The sequence below is a fragment of the Dromaius novaehollandiae genome, chromosome 7 (genome assembly GCF_036370855.1).
Source record: "Dromaius novaehollandiae isolate bDroNov1 chromosome 7, bDroNov1.hap1, whole genome shotgun sequence".
Lineage (NCBI taxonomy): Eukaryota > Metazoa > Chordata > Aves > Casuariiformes > Dromaiidae > Dromaius > Dromaius novaehollandiae.
The window spans coordinates 24,899,519-24,924,938 of record NC_088104.1 but is presented as its reverse complement, the minus strand read 5'-3'; the positions used below and the strand labels follow the sequence as shown (position 1 = coordinate 24,924,938).

The window sequence follows — 25,420 nt, the reverse complement described above, 5'->3', positions numbered from 1 at the left end:
AAACATTAAAAAGAGGATAAAGCTTTGCAATGGATATGAAGAATGATAAATTTAAATGTCATCAAACCAAGTTCAATAACTGTTCATATCTGTGCAACTGTTGAAGTGAATGGAGGTATGTTATTTTATGCTTGTGGTGAGACTGGGATGTAATCTCAAATTCTATGGAGGAAAACCAGCAGAGTTCAGCTGAAGACAAAGTACCGACTCTTAAGAGCCACACAATGGAACGTATTGCCAAATGAAGGCTTTAATCAGTGAAGCTTTTCAGATCTAGGGAGAATGTCTTCCCTCAAGGAAATTCAGAAACAGTGAAGGCAGTGTCACAGTTACAGCAGGGAGCAAACTTAGATGCCTCATGGAAAGTACCAGTTTCTATGGATGCTATATTATGAGAACTTGTGTGGAGACACATAAAGAGCGAAGACATGAAGTTCTAAAAAACAATAAATGGACAATGTACAAACCAGTTGAATTATGAATTGCTTTTAGGCCACATATGTATTTACTATGACATTTCATTAAACTTTAACTACTGAATTAATCTGGCTTTATGCCATAAAGATCACATTTACAAGCAGTGTTTCACAGGTTGTCAAAATCGGTGATTTAATACACAGGCTATTTTTGCAGCTGTCTAGCAATTTATAGGCACAATTTGGTGTCATTGAGAGACTGCATAAGCACTCTAAACTAATGAACTTCGTAGCATATGAAAGTAAGAGATATTGCTCTGAGCACAGAGCAAAAGAAACTACAAAAGAAACAGAACAGTTTGCCAGAAGGACAAACAGCAGGAGAACACAGGTAAAGGTTTTGAACAGATGCCAAAAACTAGAAGACACAACAGAGATAAATAAAATACACAGTGAAGATGCAATATAATAAAATACTGTAATTTGGACTGTCAGCATGAATGTAGCAAGTTTAGAATAGAAGAGAGTGAGTTAGCTTTTATGGGATATTTAACCACACACTGCCATAAACTGAGGCTGCTGCTGATAATACATATTCAAATAAAGGAAACGTTATTGGGGGAAAAGGATATAAAATCACTCTATAAACTTTTTGATTGTATTTGCTGAGTTTGTCCACAAGACAGTCTGCAATTTGTCTTTTGCAGACCATGTTTACTGACACCTGAAGAAGTGATAGCTTCAGTGCCATTTCCCACGGTATCGTGAGAAAGATTATAACTGCATTTGCATACTAGGAAGACTTATTTGGCCTATGAGTACTCCCATGGACAAACTGGATTGCCACAGGCTTGGAAGGGAGTTGGAACGCTATGCAGAACAGTTAAGAACTTCTAGGATTACCTCCTGTTGCATTTTTTCCAAGTGGTCTTAACTGAAAGGTGTAAGCAGATTGGAGGAAAAAGAGTTTTTGTTGCCTCAGTCCATCAAGATCTCTTTGAAAGTATTTGAATATATGGAGATTCTATGACTGACTGACTGGAGCCAGTGCTGAAATATAGTTGTTTTCCTCTTTCCTGACAGAATAGTTTCCTCAGAGCTTCGTGCCAATGGCTTTTTGACCCATTGTTGTAGAATAACAGCTAATGATAAACGCAGTTAATACTAGTGTTGTCTAAAACAGCATCAGTTCCTAGCCGATGGCCACTTGAGAAGCCACAAAGTTACCTAACAGTGCTACTTCAAAAGTGTCTCCTCACATCTTATATGTCATTATTCCAGTGTCCACAGTTTGGAATAAGTCTACAATGGTTCATGCAAGTTAGAGTGGCTGTCTCTGAAGTTTTTCCATCATTCCAAGTACTTCATGCCTTCTTAAAAAGTATTTTTGGGGTATGTTGTCTGGTCTGATTTTCAATGGTAGAAGATATGGGTCTTTCACAGTGCTGTTCCAGCCACAATGCTTATTGTCCTTCAGAACCACTCCTATAAATTGAACAAAGAAAAAGTTGATTCTAGTGATCAGTAACATAAATAATATTTAATTTATATATATATATATATGCACACAAAAAAGCAGTTATATTTTCTTCTGTGTTCATTTTACTTCCATTCATGCTAAAGGTAGCTAGATTTTTCCATTATTTTTGTTTTCCTATATTGGATTTTTAATAGCTTTATTGTATTTGTTACCATCATTCAGTTTTAATGGTTCCTTTCCCAGCCTTCATGCCATTACATTTCAACACTTTAATCTTGCATATAAAGAGGCAATGAATGTAACTGTAAGATAGAATTCCATGTTAAGTTCATAATGCAATTCCTAGTTTACTTTTCAAGATAAAAAGGAAATAAAGCAATTCACTAGTAGAAGAGTAAAAAGAATAAGAAGTTATTTTAATGAATATTATTTGTAAAGCCATTAGTTGAAGGCTTCAGAAAAAGATTTTTTTTTCTTTATTGTTCAAAGAATTTTCTACAGATTTGCAGATATTTGGTAATCTACTGGAAATGCTTGCCATCATTTGCAGCTTTTATTCCAATTTTGCTATTCTTTCAATGTTTGATGAAGAAATTACCTGCTACAAAGAGATCTTTGACAAATCAAAGACAAAAAATAGAGGAAAATCTCCTCTTCTATGCTCTTGCTTGTTATATATGTTACATGTTACCTCTGTTTATATAATTAATTATAATTTTTTTTGCCATATTTTAATCTGGTTGATGTTTGACATAAGTTTGAAGTAATTAATTGTAAATTTTCCACTTTATTTTTTATATTCTTTACAGTTTTATAGGCAGTCTCAGGAACATGGTAATTTTCTTTGCCTTTTTTCTGGAAACCTATTGATTTTCTCTCTCACCTTCAGACAAATGCCATATTTTCAAAGTAGTATAGTTCTACAGGCTTATTTTGTTTTCTGCTGTGCAGTGTTTTAATATTATTACTGTTCTGAAAATACATGATTGTTGTGTGTTTATTATATGTTAAAAGTAGAGGAAACTTCTTCAGTTTATTTTTGCTCCTTGGTGATAGAAATTATTTCTGTTTTTCTTAAAAATCCAATTTCTCCTTGAAAATAAAGATGTTTAGAACATTGTGTTCATTTTTAAGCCTGTGATCTCTAAGATAGAAGAGATGAAATTTCATCTGGCTAATAACTCCTTTCCAAAAGTAATCAAAAAGTAAGGAAACATATTCCTACAACTTATACTGAAATTAGCCAAATGATTAGCCAAATGACTAGGAGAAAGCTGAACAGAATTCAAAATAAACCATCAGTGGATTTTTGCTAATCATCTCTAAATGCTGACATGGCTTTTGGAACATTGTTCATTTTCATGCATTGTCAGGTTTGACACTGCATGAAGCACTTCTTGCTTCTAAACAAAACCAAAATCAGAATTCTTGAAATGTCATGAAAGAGGCAGTTGTTCATGGTATTTCTCACTTGATTACAAGCAGATTTAGTGGGAATTTCATGTTTTAGATTATTTTAGGGAGACTTTAACATTTTGGAGATTTGTGGAATCTGGCCAATCCTTGTGGCCAATATGCTGGCTTTGGAAGTTAAATATTTTGAAATTCTCTCTTTACTGATCCAGTTTCTAATGATACCTATTGTCTGTGTGGAAATAAGACACTGGCACTTAGAATGTGGAAGATCCTGCATTAGGATTTGAAAAATACCATAGAATACTTGCCAGAGTAGCAATAACAGGGAGGTTTTAAAAAGCAGATGCTTTTGTGAACCAAAGCACAGCTTCTGGAGGCTGCTGAAATGTGCATGAGAGAATTAAAAGTCCTTAAGATCTGAACACTTTCTTATTTTATTTCATTGAAATTCAAATAATGTTAAACTTTCACTTAAAAAAAGCTCAAAATTCTTTATTTTTTTCACAACCAAGTTACCTTTTCTCAAAATTCTGTGAAAGCAAAATACTTTAAGGATAAAATGGAATTATGCAAAAATTTGATAGACCATATCCAATTCTTCCCAATGGAAAATAATTCCATCCCAATGGAAAATAATTAAAGCAGAGATTGCATAGACATACAGTAAGGCTGGTGTGCCCAGCTACATTTTGATTCCATTTACTTTCTTTAAATGCTCAGATCCGGACAGAGTTATATAAACAAGTACAGGTATACTTTGATCTGACTGCACAGATAGCGAAACGTGCTCCTAGAGTTCTTATGGGATGCTGTTTTATTTTTATAAACTGTTCCATGAGCAGAAGTCATACTTCTAAGTACCCTCCCTATAGAATTTTTTCCTGATTTCTCTGATTTCTGCAAGGATCATCTGGAAGAGAGGGAAATTCACATTTTGTGAAGAAACTTGTTCTCTATAAGAAAAATCTAAAGAAATAACAATTGGCTGTGTTGGCAGTTATAGAAGAAATCTGCAAAGACAAACAAACTTCAGAATGATTTTAATGTGAGGGTCCCAGATCTGTGTGGTGACAAAAGAAATGATGTTTGATAGATCTCTCCTGTGAAGATAGGTCTTGTGGCTGTACAACAGTATTCTTATTTGTGTTTGCAGCCCACTCTGTTTTAGTGTTATCCATATGTTTGTGCCCAAATTTCTGCCAAAGAAACACCCTGCAGTTCTCCAGGCTTCAGAAATGTGCTTTCTTTTTCTGTGGCCTGTCAGAAAAGCCACCGGGATTCCTAAACGACAACTGGACTTGCCTGCATCTAGCACAAGGCTTTGCTCTTTCTAGAATGATAGCTGTTTCACAGAGCGAAGGAATAAAAGCGGCTCCCTGGAGTACCTGAAACTCCTTTGTCATCTGCCATGACTTGTTCCAGGAAGTCCTTGGGAATTTTGTCCTGAGCCAGAGAATTTGGGGTGTGAAGCTGTTCCCCCTTTAGATATTGAGAGCAGACTTGGTGCATTGTTTGCAGCTTATATCATGGTAAAACTGGCAGTCTATCACCATAAATGTTTCTGTTTATTTAAGTTAAGGAATGGATGTTCCTTCACTTCATAAAAGCATGCCAGTGACTGCAGGCAGTTTAAAATGGTCTCAGGAGTTACGAGAGGCTTCTCAGGCACAGACCACATTTTAAGCACATCAATCATCTGTAAGTATTGCTGTAAAACATTGTACAATGGGGCTTAAAACACTTCAGGCACTTTCTGAAGTTATAGCCTTACTGTGTACTTAGAAATGACATTGAGGTGAAATCTCTTCTGTCTGTGCAGAATTTTTCAGATAGAGGAAATAAATCCTGTTTTGCAAAAATGTTGGGGAGTGTTGGAGTGGCTGGATAGATATAACAAAGAGATACACCTCTCCTAGACATAGGATCTAAACCTTCTCTGTGCATCAGACCTCAATCTAATCATTCTCTGGAATTTGGATTGTACGAAGTAAATTTTGATCAGAAAGTAAAACAGTCGTAAATCTCACTGTACTAATATAAAACATTTCTTTTAATTGTTTTAGCAATTATCTTGTTTTATGGTAAAAATTCTCTTTTGCTCTAGAGATAAAAAGCTCAAGTCATGTGTCGGATTTCGTAAATTTTTATTTCAGGATACAAAATAGTGTAAAAAGACTGTGTATGTGTGTGACAATATCGGTTCCCTGAGAAGCACTAGTGGTTTAAAATAAGAGAAATACCATTCAGATTTTCATTTTAAAAAAGAATACTATGCATGTATCTAAATGAAGTGTCTAGAACTGAAGAATGCTGATGGCAAAGACTTGTAGCTCTTGCTTTCAGGAGGCTGACAAAAATTCTGCCTCAGCAAATTCCATAAGATTTACTCATGATGTGGTAACTTGAGCAAGCCTTTTCATTAGTGTCTGAATGACTTTTCTAATAACAAAACCTTTTGTGATTTTGTAGCTTTCTACTGTTTCTCCAAGAGGTGAAATATCTTGTGATTTTAAAGCATCCTGCTAACATTAGCAGTTGTAATGCTCTTCTATTCTAAGAGAGAGAGATTTTACAAGGTAAATAAATAAGATTCTTTTTGACAGCTGTATGTGAATGTAAAGACATAGTGGAAAATTGACATAATTGTTACAACTTCTTCAAATCTTCAGCTACACTAAACTAGAATCAAACTGTATTCAACTATTTTTCCCAATTATCCTGTCTGCTGGGTGGTTGTTACTCTGTAGTTTGTAGTTTATCGTACATTCTAGTCTTATTGAGTGTGTTTATATGTGTTTCTTTGAATACAAAAGGATGACTCCTAATGCATTAATTTGTAAATTCATAGACAGAACTAATTCCTCCCATCAGGAAGTTTATGAAAATTAAGCCTACGTGGTTTACGAGACCAGTAATGGATGATAAAACCTCTCCTGTTGCTAGTTAGCTGAAGGCTTTTCAGGAGTTGGAATAAAATCCATTAGTGATTTTAGTCCAGTTGCCAGAGAGGTATGCTGACAAAACTAGAGTCATTCCTGTAGTGAGTACTGGCTGGGAGTGTTGTAGCCACCACTGTAGAAACAAAGAATAGTTTTCATAATGGGACTTCTTCCTGCTGATGGAAATAGCTTCTCAGGAACCCTGCAGATATATATTGTATTTGTCTGTAAAAGTCAATATGGTCCTTTAGTATGCAAAGGTGTGGTGTTGGATTGATTTTAGTTAAAATGGTTCTAGTCTGCATATGGACAGTCAGAAAAATAGTCATTCCTAGGGTCGAGACAGGTTGTTATACAGAAAGAACCAGCTAATATAATCTGCTTTTAAAATAAGGTAACATCCACACTCAAAATTGTACCAGTTTAGCTACATTGGTATAGCATTGCCTGTTAACTAAACTCTGGCAATTTCATGTGGAACCTGTGGGGAGGACAGAAGAGGTGCTGCAGTTTGGAGGAACTCATCCTGCTTTTGCCCAGTCATCTGTCTTATGGAGAGACAGAAATATTCAGTTTTCCAAGATATCCTGGCAATTTTGTTTACATTGAAAGCTAGAATATCTACTAATATATAACTAGCATGTAGATTTCAATGATTTAGTAAGCATAAGGCTGATTTCACCAGCCGAGAACCTGGCACTATGTATTTTTTAAACAGAAAGTCTGAGTGTGTTTGATTTTTGTCCTTTTTCCTTTTCTAAGGGAAAAAAAAAGATTAGCAGTTTATTGAAACATAACTGCTAACAAACTTATTATGGGTACTTCTAATTTATCAGGGTTTTTTGAGTGAGTAGACTAAGCAAAGAAGGAAGGAATCTGGTCAAAAATATTTCTGATGAACTTAGAAAGAATATGATTTTTTTTCCTTTTACTGCAAATTTAACAGTAATTACAAAGCTGTACCAGAGGCTGCGGAAGACCATGCTGCAAAGAGAAGTAGAATGCATGAACTGGAGAATTTTGACAAACAAGTAATGCTTGCTTCTGACTTGGCAGAGTGAAGATCTCTGGATTGTAATGAGCAGACAGAGGAAAGTTGTTTGAAATATGGATGAGAGAATCTGAAAATTCAAGCATAATATGAAATTGGCTGTTGCATAGACAGACTCAAAGCCCTGTTTTTGTCAAGAAAAATGGCAGAAATTCTTACTTCTGTCCTTTGATGACATAAAAAGAAATGTTCTAACTATGGAGTGTGATTTAAGATAAAATAGAAAAGATCCAGATAGTCCACATGATAATAGGCCCCGTGAATGTTTTGTACTGTGAGTAGTGTATCTTGTCAATAAATACATGTAAATACTTAGGAAAACCAGGATTAAGTAAAAGCTAAAACTGTTTTCAAATATTTGCACTTGCTGTTGCAAATCTAACTCCAAAGGGAAATAGCTTTCAGTAATTAGTTCCAGATGTACTTGTAAAAGTTACAATGAAAAGGTAATTATGTTGTAAATAGTGGGAATGCTTTTCTTCATCAAAGTGAGAGTTCCTTTATTCCTGGATTGATCAGTTAACTGGGATAAGAAATCCACACAGAGAAGAGCAATTCTAAACCCCTGTTACTGATTCTCTAAATTACTCTTTCCAGGACAATCAGTATTTGCTCCAGGCAGATCCTCTTTCTGATGAATGGAAACCCTACACTGAATACATAGACCACATGATTGTAGATGGGCTGTTCAAGCTATCAAGTGTTCTCTTCAGTATCTGATTGAAAACACTGAGACAATATTTAAATCTACTTCTTTATTTGAAGTGCAGCTTGTTCTTAATGGCAATGAAATGACTTTTAAACCTTCTCTGGACTTAGTGGCAATTTCTCTGATATTGTGGAGGAATTAATCAAAAACATCTACAAAATTGCATCAGCCGTAAACAGAGTTGTGAGATACCTTGGAAAAGACCCTTTCCAGGTATTGTTACTTTCACTACTTTTCCTTTCTATTTTAAAAAGTATCCCAATTGACCTTTTCTCTAGACATTTGAGTGTAGTTGTTTTCCCACCCAAGTCACCCCTATGCAGTGTTTCATGCCAAGAAGGCTAACATCTCAAGAGAAGCTGTGAGGCTTATACCCAACTGTTCACTCTGAGTTCTTATTTCTGTTCTCCTTAACCTCTGCCTCCGTCTTGTAGTATGAATGCATCCAGTCATTTCCTTCAGCCACCAGCGCATATTTTTTGAATGATACTGTCTAACTTTTTTTTAACTCCTTTTGGTTCACTTGGCCAATTGAGAGTGTCTCTCCAATACACACTGAAGTTTGCTGCTGGATGGACTGTAGCAAAGCTAACTCATGAATTTATCTTTTACTTTTGCTTGTGAATTGTCCACAGGCAGTCTTTGGCTTTACAATGTATTTATTATTGAGTGTTTAGTGTCAAATAAGTTCTGCAGCTATGTTCCAGGCTGTATGTTTCTCAAGAACAGTTTGCTGCTTTATGGCTGTTGGATGAGTGTGTGCTCTCTTGGTGCCTCATCTGTCATGAGATCACACAGTACTGTTTCTGCTCCCAGTTCCCCAAATACCACTGAGCTTATGTATCCACAACACTTAGTAGCTCTACAAGTCACTAGAAGCTTATGTCCACAGACAGCAGACAAATGTGCTTTGTGAATTACAGTGAAAACTTTTTCTAGATTTAATATTAATGCAAGTACTTTTGCAAGACTTTTTGCTGGACTAGCAGGACATGCAAAAATCTTTATGCAATTACTTCCTTTTTCAAAAATTTTTATAGGAGATAAGAGCAAATACAGAAACCAAAATATCACAGTTTTACAGACTCCAAGGAAAAACAGATTAAATGTAAGTTGGTTACACTATATGCCAGCAAAATGTAAACAAAGGAAGGGTCACATAAGAGTTGAGAAAAGAGGGGATATAGGGCTGAGGAGAATGGAAAAGAAAGCAGCTAGAGCAAGGCTGATGTGAGGAGATGGCAAAGGGAAAAAACAGAAGAGGACTGGAGCAAATAGCCAATCAGCCCCAAAACCCTGTTTCTGAAGCTGATTTGGCGTCTGCCAGCTTAATTTTCTGTGAGCTTCACAGCTACTGACTCTGCAGTGCTCAGCAGCTGGGATGTGAAGGTTTGGGGAAGGCAAGGATAATCACTGCCTGTTGAGTGGACAGGACTTATCCCATTCTTTATTATTCTGTCACTGCTGGGCTGGCTCCTCCTTACCTAGGACCGAAGGGAAAATAGAGGAAATGGAGGTCCTAAACTGTGTTCTCAGACACACAGAACCATGTTTGCACAAATCTGTGCTCTATGACTGCTGACTTTCCTCTTTTTTCTTCTTCCACCAGGTGATGCATCTGTGAAAATGGGATTTGTTGTCATATTTGCAACAGAAAACAGCTAATATTTGTAGACTGTACCTCACTGGTACACTTAGAAGCAGGAAGAGTCCCCAGTTTTGAGACTGAGCATTAGTGAGTCCATTACCTTTGCCTGCAAAACAGTATCTTTAACCAATGATAAAAAAGGTGGTGGGTTCTACTAACCACAACAGTCCAGTCAATTGAGATATTTTCACCATCTGTCTGTGAATTTAAAAATCTGGGCATAGGCTACAGAAAACTCTTGGTGAAGATGTCTAGACTCAAGATTCAAATTCTGGGGGGTCTGTTGGAAGGTGACACTGAAGGGTGTGAGGACCTGAATCGGAACACATCTCACTAGCAAGTGTTTATGTTTTAGTTAAATCAGCATGTTGGTGGATGTGAGTAATTACAAGTGCAATGTTTTGTGTCTGGCTGATGACAGTAGGTACTTTGAATTTTCAATGTTAGCATGACGTGTGAAACAGAAATTATAATACTTGAGAAGTATGTATCCAAGCAGTCATTTTCCATTAACTTGTTTCAAGGAGCAGAGAGGAAACTTGCTACTAACTGAAAGTTATACTTGTCTTTGTCATCACTATATCTTGGGTCTTGGCGTGTGGCTTGGCTTTTGGGACAGCTCTTCTTTCTTTCTTTGATTGTTGGCTCCACTTCCTTTTCACTTTCATGTGCTCATTTAGCATGATGTAGATCAGATGAATACCATGGAAGAAATGTGTCAAATAGCTATGAAGAAGGGCAAGTTGGTCACTGTTTATGTTCTGGAGCATCAAAGTCGCTTTAACAAATACTGGTACTTACAGATGGGTGATAAAACTGACTGAGTAAAGCAGTTCCTGCTCTATGGACAATTTCTTAGTACTGAAAGCTAGAGCTGGAATTTTATGTAGACTACAAGCTTGCAAAACATTCACCAAATTTAGTGCGCTGTAAAGAACAGGTATTTCAGTTTTTGCAGTTGTTTCTTTGCTTTTCTTTCTTGTGCCTCTTGAGCGAATGTCCATAATTACACTATTTTCATGATTGGTTTAAAATTTAGCATTCATTATGCTTTTTTTTTTCTTTAGGACCAATATTAATAAAATCTTCTGATAGTCAAATTCACTAACTTCTTTAGTTTTTTTACTAATTGTTTCCAAGTTGACCATAAGGCTTTAAATATCTTTGGTGAATACTTTTGAAAGATAGACCTGAATTTTTAAGGCAAATAGCTCAGGAAGTTCTCAGGCAAGCTTCTGTGGATTCTGATTTTTACATATATATGTGTGTGTGTATATATATATATATATATATATATGTTTACACACACACACACGTTCATGCTGCCTTGGATATGACCTTGGGACAACAGGCACAACTTCTTTGGGCTTAAGTTTCTTCCAGAATAGTGATAAACATCAAGCTCACAAAATTGTTGATGTTTTTAAGGTGCTGATAATATTCTAGAAACACAGTTATTTCTTGATTGATCAATGTGGAGTAGAATTTTAATTCATCACCCATATTAAGGATTTCTAACATTTCTGTGTCATCTTTGGTATACATTTATATCTAAAATGCACTTCAAAATGGTGCTTCTCACCATGCTGGAAAGCTAGAGCAGGAGAGTTTAGAGCATGAGAGCTCTTTAATATGAGAAGTAATCCTGGACTTTTCTAAAAGATTGGTATGGATCATGGTGCTCTATCTATCCCCTTTGATGCCCACCTGAACTTTTTCCAACTGCCCTTCCCCTCTCATTCTGCAGTCCTGGGAGCCTGAATAAGATTATTACCTGAACCAGATGCAGTAGATAACAAAAAGGAAGAGAGGGCCAAGGGTAAACAAGACCATGATATTTCTCAAGAACATCTTGTTATACATGTGAAATGCAATTCTCATCTTGCTTTAAAAAAAGAAAAAAAGCACCCACTAACCAAACCTTGAAACAATGCTTCTACGTTTGATTTGATTGCATTTACTTGCTCATTAATGTAATTGATGTGTATGGTTTGCCTTAAGTTTTCAGGTGTTCTGTGCTAATTAAATTGACATTTTCTCATGTTACATATTATTAGTGCTACTGAATAGAGAGACTCATGCATGAAACCAAGACATGTTTGACTAAGAAAGCATAAGGTGGAGAGTGTGCAGCTCTGGATGAAATAATGGGACATTTAATGGCTACACAGGACCAGGAATCCATAGATGACATTTCAAACCCTTAAAATTGACCTGTTCAGAACTTGTGCATAGCAGATGCCAAAACAGATCTATGAAAACTGGAGGTAAAGATTCAATGTAATATATATAAAACTTTGGCACATTCTAAAATGGGAGCAAGAATAATAATAATCCTGAATGAGCTTTTAGCAATTTCTTTGTAGAGATGTTTACCTTGGATACTTTGTTCATATATATATATGTATATATTTCAATACAGAGTGATATCTGCCATCTGTTCACACTTTTCAGGTAAAAGTTCTGTTGACTTAATTGAATCTAGAGTAGGGACAGCCTAGATTTTTCTCAGTGTTTTTCAGTTTTGTTTGGGAGACTTAATGAGAACTGTTTACCAGTGCTGTATCATCAGTGTCCTCCTAGGAATCGATTAAAGTGTTTGGGAGAAAATATGGTTAGTCATGGGGAGGTAGTGTTTTCCCCCAAGTGGACATAAGCTAAGGGTACTAGGGCCCTGTCTCCTTTATTAATAACACACAGATTTTAAGGCCAGACAGTATCATTAGCTTGTGCAATCCTCCTTTGGCAGAACAGGATTTCGAAGTTGCCCAAATGTATCCTGGAAGAGATATCTGGAAATTTTTACTTTTTTAATTTTATTTTTCTGTTTGGATTTCCGTTAAACCTTAAATGCAATGGCACAAGCATAATCCCTGCTCCCCCTCCAATCCTTGGGGCTAAGAGCAGAGTTGGGAGAGAGGGATCACATGGCTCAAGTAGCCAAAGATTTTTGGCCAGGGGTTGAGATGGGATGTGAGAGACTGTGGCTTTAATTCACAGAGAGTCCAATTTAGCATAGAGCCCTGGCTTTGGTGCTCTCTCACTTTCCAAATAAATACATGAAACAGAGGGCAATCCACTTCTGCATTTTGATTTTTTTTTTTTAATGAAAACTGTTGAAAGGTTGGTTCCCTCTCCACTGGGACAAAAAAAAATTTTTGAAACATTGACCGTTCTGATTAAATGAAATTTTGTTTTCCAGCTGATCTTAGCTAAGAAACTTGCAGGGTACATTTGATTTAAGTTTTAATTTTCAGCTACTGAAAAGGTCTCAGTTCTGCCTCTGTCACTGAAATGTTTTTTTGTGCATAATTTGTGCATATGAAATATGAAATCCTGATCCTGTAAAAATCTATTGAATAGTCTAAATCTTTGCAGAATCGGGGCATTCCTTGTTTGTGTAGGTAGGCCAGGTAATTAGCAACTTAATCACTTTGCTTTGTCAGGGCCCTGAGTGCACTATAATGGCTTTGATGAGCTTCACGTGGGGCCTTCTCCCATGCCTCTGCCCAGGGCACAGGGACTCCATTTAAGTACAGCCTTCTGCCTTATCTGAACTGGGTTGTAGATGTGCTGGTCCTGTATGTAGCTGGTCTCCTGGGTGGATCCCTTGGCTGTATTCTCTTTCCTTGCGCCTGTCTCCTTTGGCTCCTGGCTGTACTTTCTGGAGAGACCCTGGACCTGGTTTATCACTTGCCCTACCTGAGGCTGTTGATGGACCCTGTTACCAGCTCAGACCCTGTAGGACTGTGCCCTGGCTGGTGAGGTCCCAGCCTGTGCTGGGGTCACCCTCTGCTCCTGACTCCTGTTCCCGTGGGGAGCAGCCAGCCCCTGTAGCTCCCTCACATGTATGTACCTGTTTGCATATAGAGATGCAAAAAATGGTCTCAGTTGGTATATGAAGAACATCTTCTTGAAAATCTGAACCATCCTTTTTAACATAGCTTTAATTAGTGGATGGTTGACAGACCAGAAGTTAAAGCAGTACAAATGCCACCATTGTAAAACTTGACTTTATTAACATGTAAAACACCAGTCTTCTATAAATCAGAGCTTTGCTTTCAGCCTGATTCCCCCCCACCCCACCCCTGAATGACTAAAGGTGTTTCTGTATTTGTTTTCATAGCATGATTTGTGGGAAATGTAAAGACTTATACTGCATGTAAAAGTGAGAGACCTTTTCAAATTGTTACTTTACTTTTCAATTCTAATCTTTCATGCCTCTTAATGCTGCTGAAAAATACAGTTTTACTATGGAAATACCCTTTTTAAAGTACAGTTTATAGACAGATATTTCATTGTGTCCTTATTTATGAATGCATTGTCAAAGAATTGCTTGTGTTGATTAAGCTTCTAGCCAAATATGTCAAATCTTGCTTCAAATAATGATCAGATGCACTCTTTTTCGAGCAATATGACATGCAGGGAGGGAATAAAGTTCACCTGTATCACAGAATTGTAGAATTATCTAGAATGACATTCAAAGTAAACTCAAATGTTTGGAAAAGCCCGGTATACGTTTTCCAAAACAACAACAAAAAAACTATTTATTCTTGCGTAGTTAGTTGCCTCTAAACAACACGGTCTAATTATGCATGCTGTGACCTAGTTCTTGTCCATATTCAATTACACTTGCTGCTGCCCTTTGGTAGGCAACAGGTATTTCCTGTAGAGCAGATGAGCCTTTGGGATGTCCAAAAGCCATCTAAGGAATATGAGTTTTCTTGGACAGGATTGGGGCCAAGCATAGCCTTACTGAAAGCTAAGTGTGTTTCTGAAAGCACTTAACATTGCATTCTGAAGTTACCAATGCATTTGACTGTCACTGTGTGTTTTTTTACACTTTGGGGGGACAGATTAATAACATATTTATCAGAGTATTTCCCAGTGAGTTGTATCACTAGGATGTTTTTGATATTGCTGAGGTTTATTTCCAAAGTTAATATATATAAACATGCTCTAACTAGAAAATACAGGATATTGTAAACAAACTTCAATCTTTTGCATAAATTACACTTTGCAAATTACCATGAGTAATCAGTCTGTTTGTCACTATATGAAGATGTGGTGAATGAATGACATAAAGCCAAATAATGCTTTTAAAAAAAGGGTGTGCGTGTGAAAATACAGTGTGTGTGTATGTGTGTTTCTGTCCTGGGAGGGTTGTTGGCTCTGCAAACTGACAGACAATATCTGCTTGTAATGTTGTTAGGAATTACCTGAAAAGTGGAAGGATCTTAAAAAGATTGCCTTCACTGTAAAGCATGAAGTGGTACCTCTGCAGTCCAATAAAGTGTCTGTTATCAGAAGAAAACGTGTACTTTTGGAGGTGAGATCAGTTCTGTGCTCTGAACTGAATGATTTTTCGTTTTTTGTTCTGATAACAAGCTGGTGGCAAGCTTCACTGAACTGAGAAATTGTAAACTCTTAGAAAAGGCTGTCTAAAGATAACAATTCAATGTTTCTCAGTAATGTATTCTGGATGAATCTGATAATTTAAAGCCCACTCCACCAAAATGGGAGTGATGCTTGTGTCCTCTTTATCTTCAATTATGTCTAATCTGTTTCTAATTCAAACATGGTGCCGCTGTTGTCAGATCAAATATAGATTTTAAATGTTTTATGCTTCTCCACTGGGAATGTTTTAAATGTATGCAGACTGTCTATCAGGTCTGTACAGACTGAATGTAATAAAGTTTTAGGTAAATTTAAAGGAAATAAGAGAGTACTTAAAAATGAAATGATTCATGATTCATGAGATGGAACATATTTAATGAATGGCAGCTAAGGAAAAGTTACGGTATAGTCTCCATGGATTACCTGCTTAACCTCTAAGGAGCTTTACTTCAATATATTGTATCTTTCAGCGTGGGTTTAGAAACAGATTTTAAAATAAAGTCATCTTTAGGTTAGCTTCCAGTGTATTGAAAAGGCTGAAGTTAGCTTCCAGTATATGGATACAGTAAAAATAACCATTGTTTTATGAACCAATATGATATAACTACTACTGTCAATAGTTTGGAATACTAATCACAGCTTGCAGCCAAAATATAACCTGCATCAGTGTTATTTATCAAGGTTTTCAACCTGCTTTTTCAACTCCCAAACACTCTACAATATGAGAATGAAATATGCAAGAAGAAGTACCTTCCATGTTTGAAATAGATTTTTAGAAAAAGAGCAACTCACCTGAATATATTAATTTTGAATGTCCCTTTGCATGACCTTTGCGTTGAGGAAGGCTCACAAATTATCTTAAAGTCAGCAGCAACTGATGAATCCAAGTGTACTTTTTTCTCTACCATGATAAAGAACTGCAAGAAGAATACATCTGTATTTTTTCAAAACACTATTTATGAAGTACTGTCTTGATTCTAAAGTAGATTCTAATTGCAGACTGATCAGGAACTTGAGTCCAAAGTTAAAAGTGTGTTTTTGTCAGTGTTTTCCCTGTGCCCTTTGATTTGTCACTGGAGGGTTGTTTGAGTATGTTGGGTGCCTCGATTGCTAAATAGATCAAAAAGTGGGGGGAGGGGATGTAAACTCTTGTTTAATTAAAAAAAAAAAAAAAGCCACAGAAACTAGCTTTTTGGGTTCAGACTGCTAGAAAACTGTACCTACCTTCATTGTGTTGCTGATTGTAAATCAAGGCTGGTAAATTTGGAATATGGAAGGAATCTGCCTCAGGTGCACTCAGTGGAAAGGTTGTTCACAGAGGCTGTTTCTGCGCTTGCTCCATAAATGTACCCTCTGGAGTTGATTAGTGATGACTCATTCCACTTCACAACAGCAATGTAAGACAACACAAACATGTGACTGTCAAGCTATGGATGTCACTCTCTCATTGTCACTCTTTGGTGTTTTCTGAGACCTGTAAATTCTAAGAGGAGCCACCAGACAAAGGGTTTAGAGTCTCTGTCTCCTTAGTCTTTCACACGTTTATGCAGTGGGAGACTTTGTATGCTATTTGTCTAGTGCACAGGCGCTAGCAATTCATCTGGCCTGCAGCCTAGTCTTAGCCTCTCTTGGGTTCCCTTAAAAGACAGCAGGGAATGGACAAGATTTGACTACGTACAGGCACTGTGTCAGATGTGCACAATAAATTCCACACTTCTGTAGAGTGTGGACCTACTGCATATGGGCAGATTCAGCTTTGCTTCCTGTGGCAGGGAAATAGCTGTGATAATGGTACTGCAAGAGTTTCCAGCAGAAGTCATGTGCTCCCTTGGGTGGTAGGGACACTGTGTGTCTGCCGGAAGGGAGAACAACTTGCTCTTCTGACCAAATGCTTCAGTATGGTTCTTCCTTCTTTTCTTTTGTTCTAGGAGCAGACAATGATCCTTCTTTCAAACACGATGACTTCCCTCCCCTGCCAGCTTTCCTACCAGGACAACTGTTAATGATGAAAAAGTGGAGTGAAGAGAAATTTCTGGATAAAGCATAAAAGGTTCTCACTGAGTATATCAAAGTACTGGTGAATGATGGAAGACAAAACCTTTCCTCTGAGCAAACTCGTAAAAATATTGCAAAGCCGGAGGTTCAGCTGAAAATGCTTCCAGCAGGCCTTACATCTTTCTGAAGTGTACATAACAAATTATAGATGGCTGAAACAGTTCTTTGCTGATGCGGTTTTGCTAAAGCTTGTGTGTAATATAGTGGCCTTTCAAAGACCTCTTCCCTTTCATTAGCTTTCATAATGAGGAGAAAGAAGTGCTTGTCCTCCTCACTTAAGGAAAGAAGAGAGAGCATTCCCTAAGAGTAAAGGATAGAGAATTTCAGATGTTCGTTATTCTTCAGTTTTGCTGAATTTAGAGACGCACTAAACTGTTAGTATAAGAGAAGAAGGGGGGGAAAGACCCTTGAAAAGTAATTCCATTTAGTTTCTGATTACTTTCTTGTGGTCACTGCATGCTTAGAAAACTGCCCTTTTTTCCTATTTGAATATTACTGTATTTTAAAGGACAATTCTGATTTATTTAGGAACATGTAAGCAAAATGATTGAAGAGTAGACAGCAAAACTAAGAAAAAACAGATGCTGGGCAAACACATCAGTATACTCTTTGATGATCCTTCTCTAATGATGCTATCACTTTCAACACTTTTTTTGTTGTCTTCTTCTCCAGGACCTTTAAGAAAACTGGATTCCTAAACTTCAGTGGTAAACGTTCTAAGAAATTGGAAGAGAAGCTTTGCTTTCCTTCTGTTCTTGCCTTGCATGCCATGTGTGCATGTTAATACATGTTGCATGAATAGGTATGTTTGTATTAGTTAAATGAAAGAATGTAGATTTTAGTTAAGTGCTTTTAGAATGAAGCCCTCATTTTTAGTATAATTTTCACTTTGCTTAGGTTTGTTATTCTGCAATATAAGCAGATGTATGAAAGAAAACACTTTATACATGAAAAAAAATGATCTCAGTTTTCAAGATCATTCTGTGATTTCCAAATATGGTGAACTAAAGGTATCCTACTTGTTTGGGGAAGAAAAACTGCCATCGCTCCCACATGAAAAGAAGTGCTATGAGAGCACGTCAGATGCTCCTGATTCTCTTTACACTTTTTGGGGGAAAACAGGAAAGCTGAATAAGGAAAAGAAATGCCTTCAATGTACAAGTTGTTGGTAATCTAGGAGCATGATTCTTCAGCTGCCGGATGCATGCAACTAGTCCCCTCCCAAATTCAGAGGGAATTGGTCATAGCCTATAATTGCAGAACAGAACCCAGATGACCACATAATATTGTGATGAGTCCAGATAGAGAAGAACTGCAACAAGCTGGATTGGGTCCAGGGTTCTGGACATACTCTCTGTCAAGCCCTATGCAGCTGTGTTGCTTCAAAATATTTTGCACAAGTGGAATCCCCCAAACTTTAATTTTGACTAGAGCAGAGCTGCCATTTTATCACATTGCCTAGCACAAGAGCCAGTAAAGCCTCTTGGAGAGGGCAAATACATGCTTGGCATACATCAGTGTTTCCACTGTGGGAGAGCTTTTGTCCTCCTTTGCACCTGCTAGCAGAGAGAATTTGTGGAACAGGCCATTATCAGCTGATGTGCAGTTTGGGCTTGTCCTCTGTGCCACAGAGAGCCTGAAGGGAACTGACCCAGGCTGTCATCTTCTATGAATTCATCCTTGCTTATCCAAGCTAGTGTGGTCTAACCCTAAACAGCAAAACAATTTAGAGAGAGGTTCAGGTCAGGAACTTTATATTTTCAAATTATGCAGAAGTTCAGATCCAAATTTAAATATCTTCCTTGGAGCTTGCACGCTCTCTTTGTGACACGCGCAACACGCTTTGTAGCATCTCTGCTTCTCCATGAGGCATCTTCAGAGCTTTCCCTCCATGAAGGGAATGGTGTGTCTTCAGTATCCATAGGACTAATATGTTCTTATGGTAAAATAAAGGTATCCCAGTATCGACTGGCACAAAGGCAGTTTGTAATATTCTCATAAATTAGCAAGTTGCATTAAAGACATTAATGACACCTGAACTAGTCATTGTGGACTCAGTTTACAGTCAGTGAAGAGAAAAAGGAGTTTTCTGAGTGCAATTCATCTGACCTGTTTAGACCAATGTTAGTCCCCTTTATGACAGGATGAATCACACCCTAAGCACCACTGACCTTTTTACTAGATCTCCGCTGACTGTAGAATGAATTGTTTTGTTTGTCCTAACAAGGTTTTTGCTTCAGCTAAGCTAACTAATTTGAGATAAGCGAGCACATTTTTTCCAGATAAAGATAAGCCTTAAATATACATACATAGATTTTAACCAAATTTATGAGCGTTTATCCGGCAGATTCTACCTGCTCTAAACTTTTCTTTATCCCTTTGCACCCACAAAGAGTTTATGCATTTGTGTGCGTAATTAGCATCTATTCATGACCAAAAAATAACTGAGAACAAGAATTGCTTTACAGTGTTGTGCATAGATAAACTTTTGCAAGCTAACATAGGTGCTTTTATATGCCAGACCCAAGAAATAAGATTATGTGTGTACACTTGGAGAACAAATATGTTGTGTGATATTTTATTTATAATGAAACATCATAAAATCATACTTATGGCTACACTTCTTGGTGTTTGGTACTGCCTTACATCTGTGATCCAGTGCCAAATAAGCAAATTGTTTTGCTCTGTTCTCTGCTGGGGAAAAAGCTTGTTTGACTGGTTTGCTCAGCAATGGTCTCAATTCACTGCACTTTTAAGTAGCAAAGTGGATACAAGTCATTAGAATGCCGTTCTTTTTTAGTAGACAGGATGGGCTTATACTTGATCCAATTTCAGTGTTGGGCATACATCAGCGATAGGCATACATCTGTTGATTCTTAGAAAGACAGAAATAAAACTTACCTAAATGTGCAAATGCACTGAGCATAAAGATTGGCTGCAATGAGAAGAAAGCAAACATTTCTTCAAAAGAGGAATAACCTTTTCAAATTAGTCTAATACATTTTACCCCAAATATCTTGTCCAATACAAGCAGCTCCTAAAAATTCAATTCTGTGGGCTTATTTACAGCAATTAAGCTCTTATTAAACAAATCAACAAACAAGCAGAAAGTCTCTTGGAACCCCAATGCATAGTCTTGCTTAAACCAGGTCGCTCAATGTTCATAATAATGTAATTGAATCCTGTCTTCTTCTTATCCCATATGCTATTTGCAACACATTTGTCACTCCTGTAACAGGACAGCAAGCTCTTCAGGACCGAGGCCATCTACTTTGTCTTACTTTCAAGTCAATTTGCAGGCTTCATGATTTTAGAAGTGTATGTGTGTGAAAGAGAGAGTATGTGTGTATACGTATGTGTTTATACATTTGTTTTTAGTGGTACGGTTGGCTACTTCAGCAGTTTGCTGTGAAGTGTTGGCAATGAGCAGCCCTTCATTTATTTGCAGAGGAAAGATTCCATCATCAGTAAATTTCATGGACCTAGTATTCACAGGCACCCATCAGCTTTATGCATTACTGACCTCCACAGGCATTTTAGGGGAAGGCACAGCAGGAAAAGAGAAGGTCAGTACAGAAAGTGTTATTCCTTTCGCAAACGAGTAATGTATGTTTGAATGTTGTCTTATGCCATTTTTAGATATAAAGCTTGGCTGCTCTTTCTGGGAAAATTATCTGTCCATCAGAACTTGATCCTTATTTCAGCCCAAGGGACAGTGTTAAAAAGCACTGTCAAGTTCCATTTGGTCCATGCGACACTGTATCTCAAAACCCAGTTGGAATTACAATCACGTTAATGTTGCCTGGGTACCAGTATGTCTTCATCAAGAAATAGTTATGAGCTCTGTGCATTATTCTTGCTGATGGGTGTAAAGCATGGTTTTCCATGTCTGTGTATATGAAACCCAAGTTTGGAGATGTGATGAAATTAAGCATTTAATGCTCTCCTTCTCCGTCCCATCAGCTGGAAAGAATCTTTACTTTGTGTGTGTTGCATAATTTGTTAATAATTAAGCAAAGTATTGGGACACTTGTTAACACATTTCTGTTTACCCTTTGAACAGGAAAAGGCTTGGCCTCACCTTGTTTGAAGGACAACAGTGCTTCTACAAATGAGGTAAGAAGAATCAGTATTTTCTTCAGCATTCAGGTTAAGACTGTAGGAATCATAGGAAGTCCTTGGAGTAGAAGGGAATGTTTGAATCTGAATAGACACCCAGGGAAAACTTGAGCTTGTAAAATCCTTTGAGTATCTAAAATCTAATATGTAATAGAAAAAAAAATCTTGGAATTGATCTTAAATCTTGGTGGATGTAAGTATGTTTTTCTTCAATTTCTGTATACTTCTCTCTAATTATAAATACAATACTTCCTAATTTTTATGATTTTCTGATGTTAAGGGTTATTTCAGGGTGAATGGGGGGCAGCAGGTACCCAGAGTGCAATCTGTCGTACAAACCAAACTTCCCATGACAAAGTATCCTGGGCAGCACTTCTGCTAATTTGTAGGCAATAACATTGATGAGAAGCTCTGTGGTATGAAGCGGGACCCCAGAGAGATGGTCTGAATGTTGAAGGATTCCCACAAGTTTGTTAAAGTATGATTGGAACTGTAGGGTTTTTTTACACTGACACTGATTTAAGCACACAGATCTTATGGGAGATAAATATCTTTCAAATCTAGTTTTCAGAGCAGAATTGATCATTTTGATTGGACAAACTGATGAAGTAAATTAATGCTCTGGATTTGCTTTTCACCCACAGATCTTATAGCACCTTTCAAAGAAACAAATACAATCAGTGACCTTATGATAGTGTGAATCTAGCCAAGTAAGCTTTAGATCAGCTGTCTTAAGTACTCATAGCAGTATAGCCACAAAAACATGGCTTGTTGGCAATCAAGTAATATGTACATAAGTGATCCAAAAAAGAACCAGGCTTCCTGAGGATTGCGCAGTAAGACAACCAGGCTTTAAATGACTGGACATCATTCAGTTTTCCAGGCGTGCTCCTACCGTTTGTTGCCACAAGAAAGAGCTCGGCTTGATTCTCAGGTCTGCAGCTAAGTTCTTGAATGGACAAGATCAGGAAACACCATAGCGCTATGGGGGTATTTCATAAATAGAACAGATAGGACATGGAGCAGACTCTGAGTGTGCCTTATGTTTAGCACTTAAGCAGAGTGAAACAATTAAATAAGTGAACAACAGTCCCCATGCAGTACCTTGTATGGTCATTTAGACATTTGAAATGGACGAAGTAAAGTACAATGGAAGCACCTGATATTACAAACTGTGACATGGATGAGGAAGAAACTTTGAAATATGCAGTTCAGGTTTTTGCTCAAATATTCTGAACCTGTGAACTTTGTTCTCAAGTAGTCTAAGAAACAATCAGAGAGTATTCCATCTGTGAACTGTACGATATTACAAGCTTAGAGTTCAGACTTGGCTTAACTCACCTTGCAAAATAAGTACCAGTAGTTCATTATCATAACCCTGCTTTGGATGGAAATGCATTAGTGGTGTCTGCACGAATAAGCAATGAAGAGTAGTGAGAAGAAAAAGCCTCACACAGTACCATGTACACCCACAGTGTCATACTGTCTGCCTCCATTTGTACCTTTTCAGTATCTGACAGTGAATGATAACATTATTGCAGTGGTATTTACAGGCACTGCTGGAGTATGGGATCTGTCATTTTTGCTATTCTGAATTGTTGTGCATGGCTGTAAAAAATGCCCAAGGCTGAAATGTGTTTCAGAGGTCATCAAAGAGGAAGCAAAGTGGTTTTTTTCACTAATTTTTATGAAATTTGGCAAATCAATTTGAAGTTGGAGAAGTTCCAAACCTAAATGCACTTTATTGTGGATTCAAATGGATAACATGGTTCCTGGTGGGGCTAAGTTTCTCATAGTGTCTTTCAGGAAATTATTCAACTCTCTCTTGTTCTTCTCTATGTTTTCCTTTAGCCTAAAGAAAGGATGTTTTGAAGTGGCCATTTAATAATCCCCTAGAAGAATGTCCTTTGCAGCACTCCTATTTTATAGCATAAGAACTATGAAACCTGGCCTTGGATGGATTATAACTGAATCCTCTCTATTGCCTTATAGTTTATGATTAAGTCACTAATCTGGCTTCCAGCTTCACTTGTATTTATCTGGAATGACAGGAGTCCCTTTCAGTGGTCATCACAGATTTCTCTTTTCACCAGCTTTTTCTCAGAGGTAATTGCAGCTGTACACAAGCCATTCAGTCTCCAGGAAAGGACAAAATTTATTTTAATGTCCATGAGTGCACAGTTACCTCAGAGGTGAAGGTATTGTTGTGGAATAAAAGGAAAAGCTCCCTCTCCTCAGAGGAAACAGAGTGCTTGACAAGATCAGGAAGCAAGAGATCTTCCTGATATTTTTTTTAAATGAACAAACCATAATTTGGTTTGTTTAAATACAAGTTGGTCTAAGCTTGAACTTATGTTATTAACAGAACCCAAATATTTTATAAAGCTTGTTTTTAAATACATTTCTATTAGTTGTAGTATCTTGTACCATAATGATTTTGCCATTGCAACAGAATTGCATTGACAGTACATGGAAGTATTGCGGCTAATTGGTTTTGTTTTATGAGAATTTGGGGTGTTTGACATTTACTTTGAGTTTTGAATTCAATGTCTCAAAGCCAAACCACATGTTTCTAAATGGCAGGTGGCCTTTTACATACTAATCTACCAATTTACATGTAGGAGGTATTCATAGTCTTATCTATACATCTTGTTCAGGTTTCTAGTATGGTTGTTTTCATAGTGGAGTAATTTTTCAGAAATAAAGTTACTTTATTTTGGTATAAAGCATCCACACAATAAGTTATTTAAAACAGCAGTATTGCAGCATTGTTTATTGAATATATATTGCAGGTGATTTTCCAGAGAAGATGTTCAAGCGAGAGCTTTGTTTTTTGCATTAATATTGCTAGATGACCAATTCCATTTAAAAATTCAAAGTTTTCTGTTAAATCATTGCTTATGCCAAAGCGGGGAAATCATGTATGCTTTTGCTTTCAGTTTCACTGAGTATCAAACTTTCACCTTCATGTATTTTTCTTTAAAGTTCTTGAAACAAAATCATCCCCGAAGAAAGCAGGCGTACATTTTACAGCTGTGGAAGAGATACACCTGCTTACCTCAGGTTTGAATTTTAGTTCTGTCTTTTCTGTTACCTCCATCTCAATTAATGCTACTAAAATGCCACAATGTAGAAAATGAACTAGTTCATAGATTTGGAAATTTAATACATTTCAAACATTTTCTAAACTGTCAAATAAAAAAGTGATCAAAAACATGAAATTTAGGGAGGAGTCTTTCCCTGTAACAAATAGGGAATACTAGCACAAACAGCAAAGACTGTAATTACTCTTAGATTAAATTTTAGCATCAGTAGGTTTCAGATTTTGAAGCTAATATTGTTACATTTGTATACTTACATATTTATAAATATTGACCTACTGATGAATTGGAAACCTTTTCATTTTCAACTGCCACAAGCTTTGCTTAGAATATTGTAGGAGCTGTTTGTTTATTTTTAAAATTTTATAGACAAGTATTAAAGATCAAATGAAAACTCCATGGAAACAAATAAATGTTGAACACATGGAGATGGAGCTCAGAAGATTTGCAAATGTGATCATTTCCCTAATGAACGGTGTTTTGCTACTTGAAATAATCTCTCCTGATCTGAATACTCTGCATTATGTAGGCGCCTGCAGCTTGCTAAATTCCCTTCATTAGATGGAGATTTTTCAAAAGAATTCAAAGATTGGGGAAACAAGTATTACAGGATTGAAGTCCTATATCTTGAAGTACTTCTGAAAAAATCCTTCTGATTTCATCTTTTCTTCAGTAACTGGGAAGTTGCCCAGCTGGCTTTCACATGAGATTCACAAGTCAAACTCCAAGATGCAACTAGCCTGTTAAAATCTAGCCAGGACAGCATTGCAAAACTCTGGACACCAGCTACCTGTACCAAATATGGTTCTGAAGAGGGAGTAAATTTTCTCTTTTCTTTTTTTCTGTCTTTTGTTTATACAAAGTAATAAATATAGTCTGGTTTTCCACCTCTGTGTTACAAAGCTGTAAGGAGCCCCTAAATACGAAGGAGACAGTTTTTATCCTATGTAAAATTCAGATATTCAGAAGAGCAGTTATTGTTTGGTTCTTAACATTTCAGCTAATTTAACAGAGCTGAAATTTATCTCCATATGATACTATAAACAATGGCCCTTGTCTGACCAGCTGGGTAGTCAACATAATGACTCC

General features: G+C 36.9%; 1 long non-coding RNA gene across 1 annotated transcript; it reads right to left on the bottom strand.

Moving 5' to 3' along the window:
* Nucleotides 1–1,512: 1,512 nt before the first annotated feature.
* On the bottom strand, nucleotides 1,513–16,114 carry LOC112997462 (uncharacterized). The gene is made up of 2 exons (XR_003262706.2): nucleotides 15,849–16,114; nucleotides 1,513–1,901 (listed from the first exon to the last, which is right to left on the bottom strand). It is a non-coding gene; the product is annotated as an uncharacterized LOC112997462 (long non-coding RNA).
* Between the last annotated feature and the right edge of the window lie 9,306 nt (nucleotides 16,115–25,420).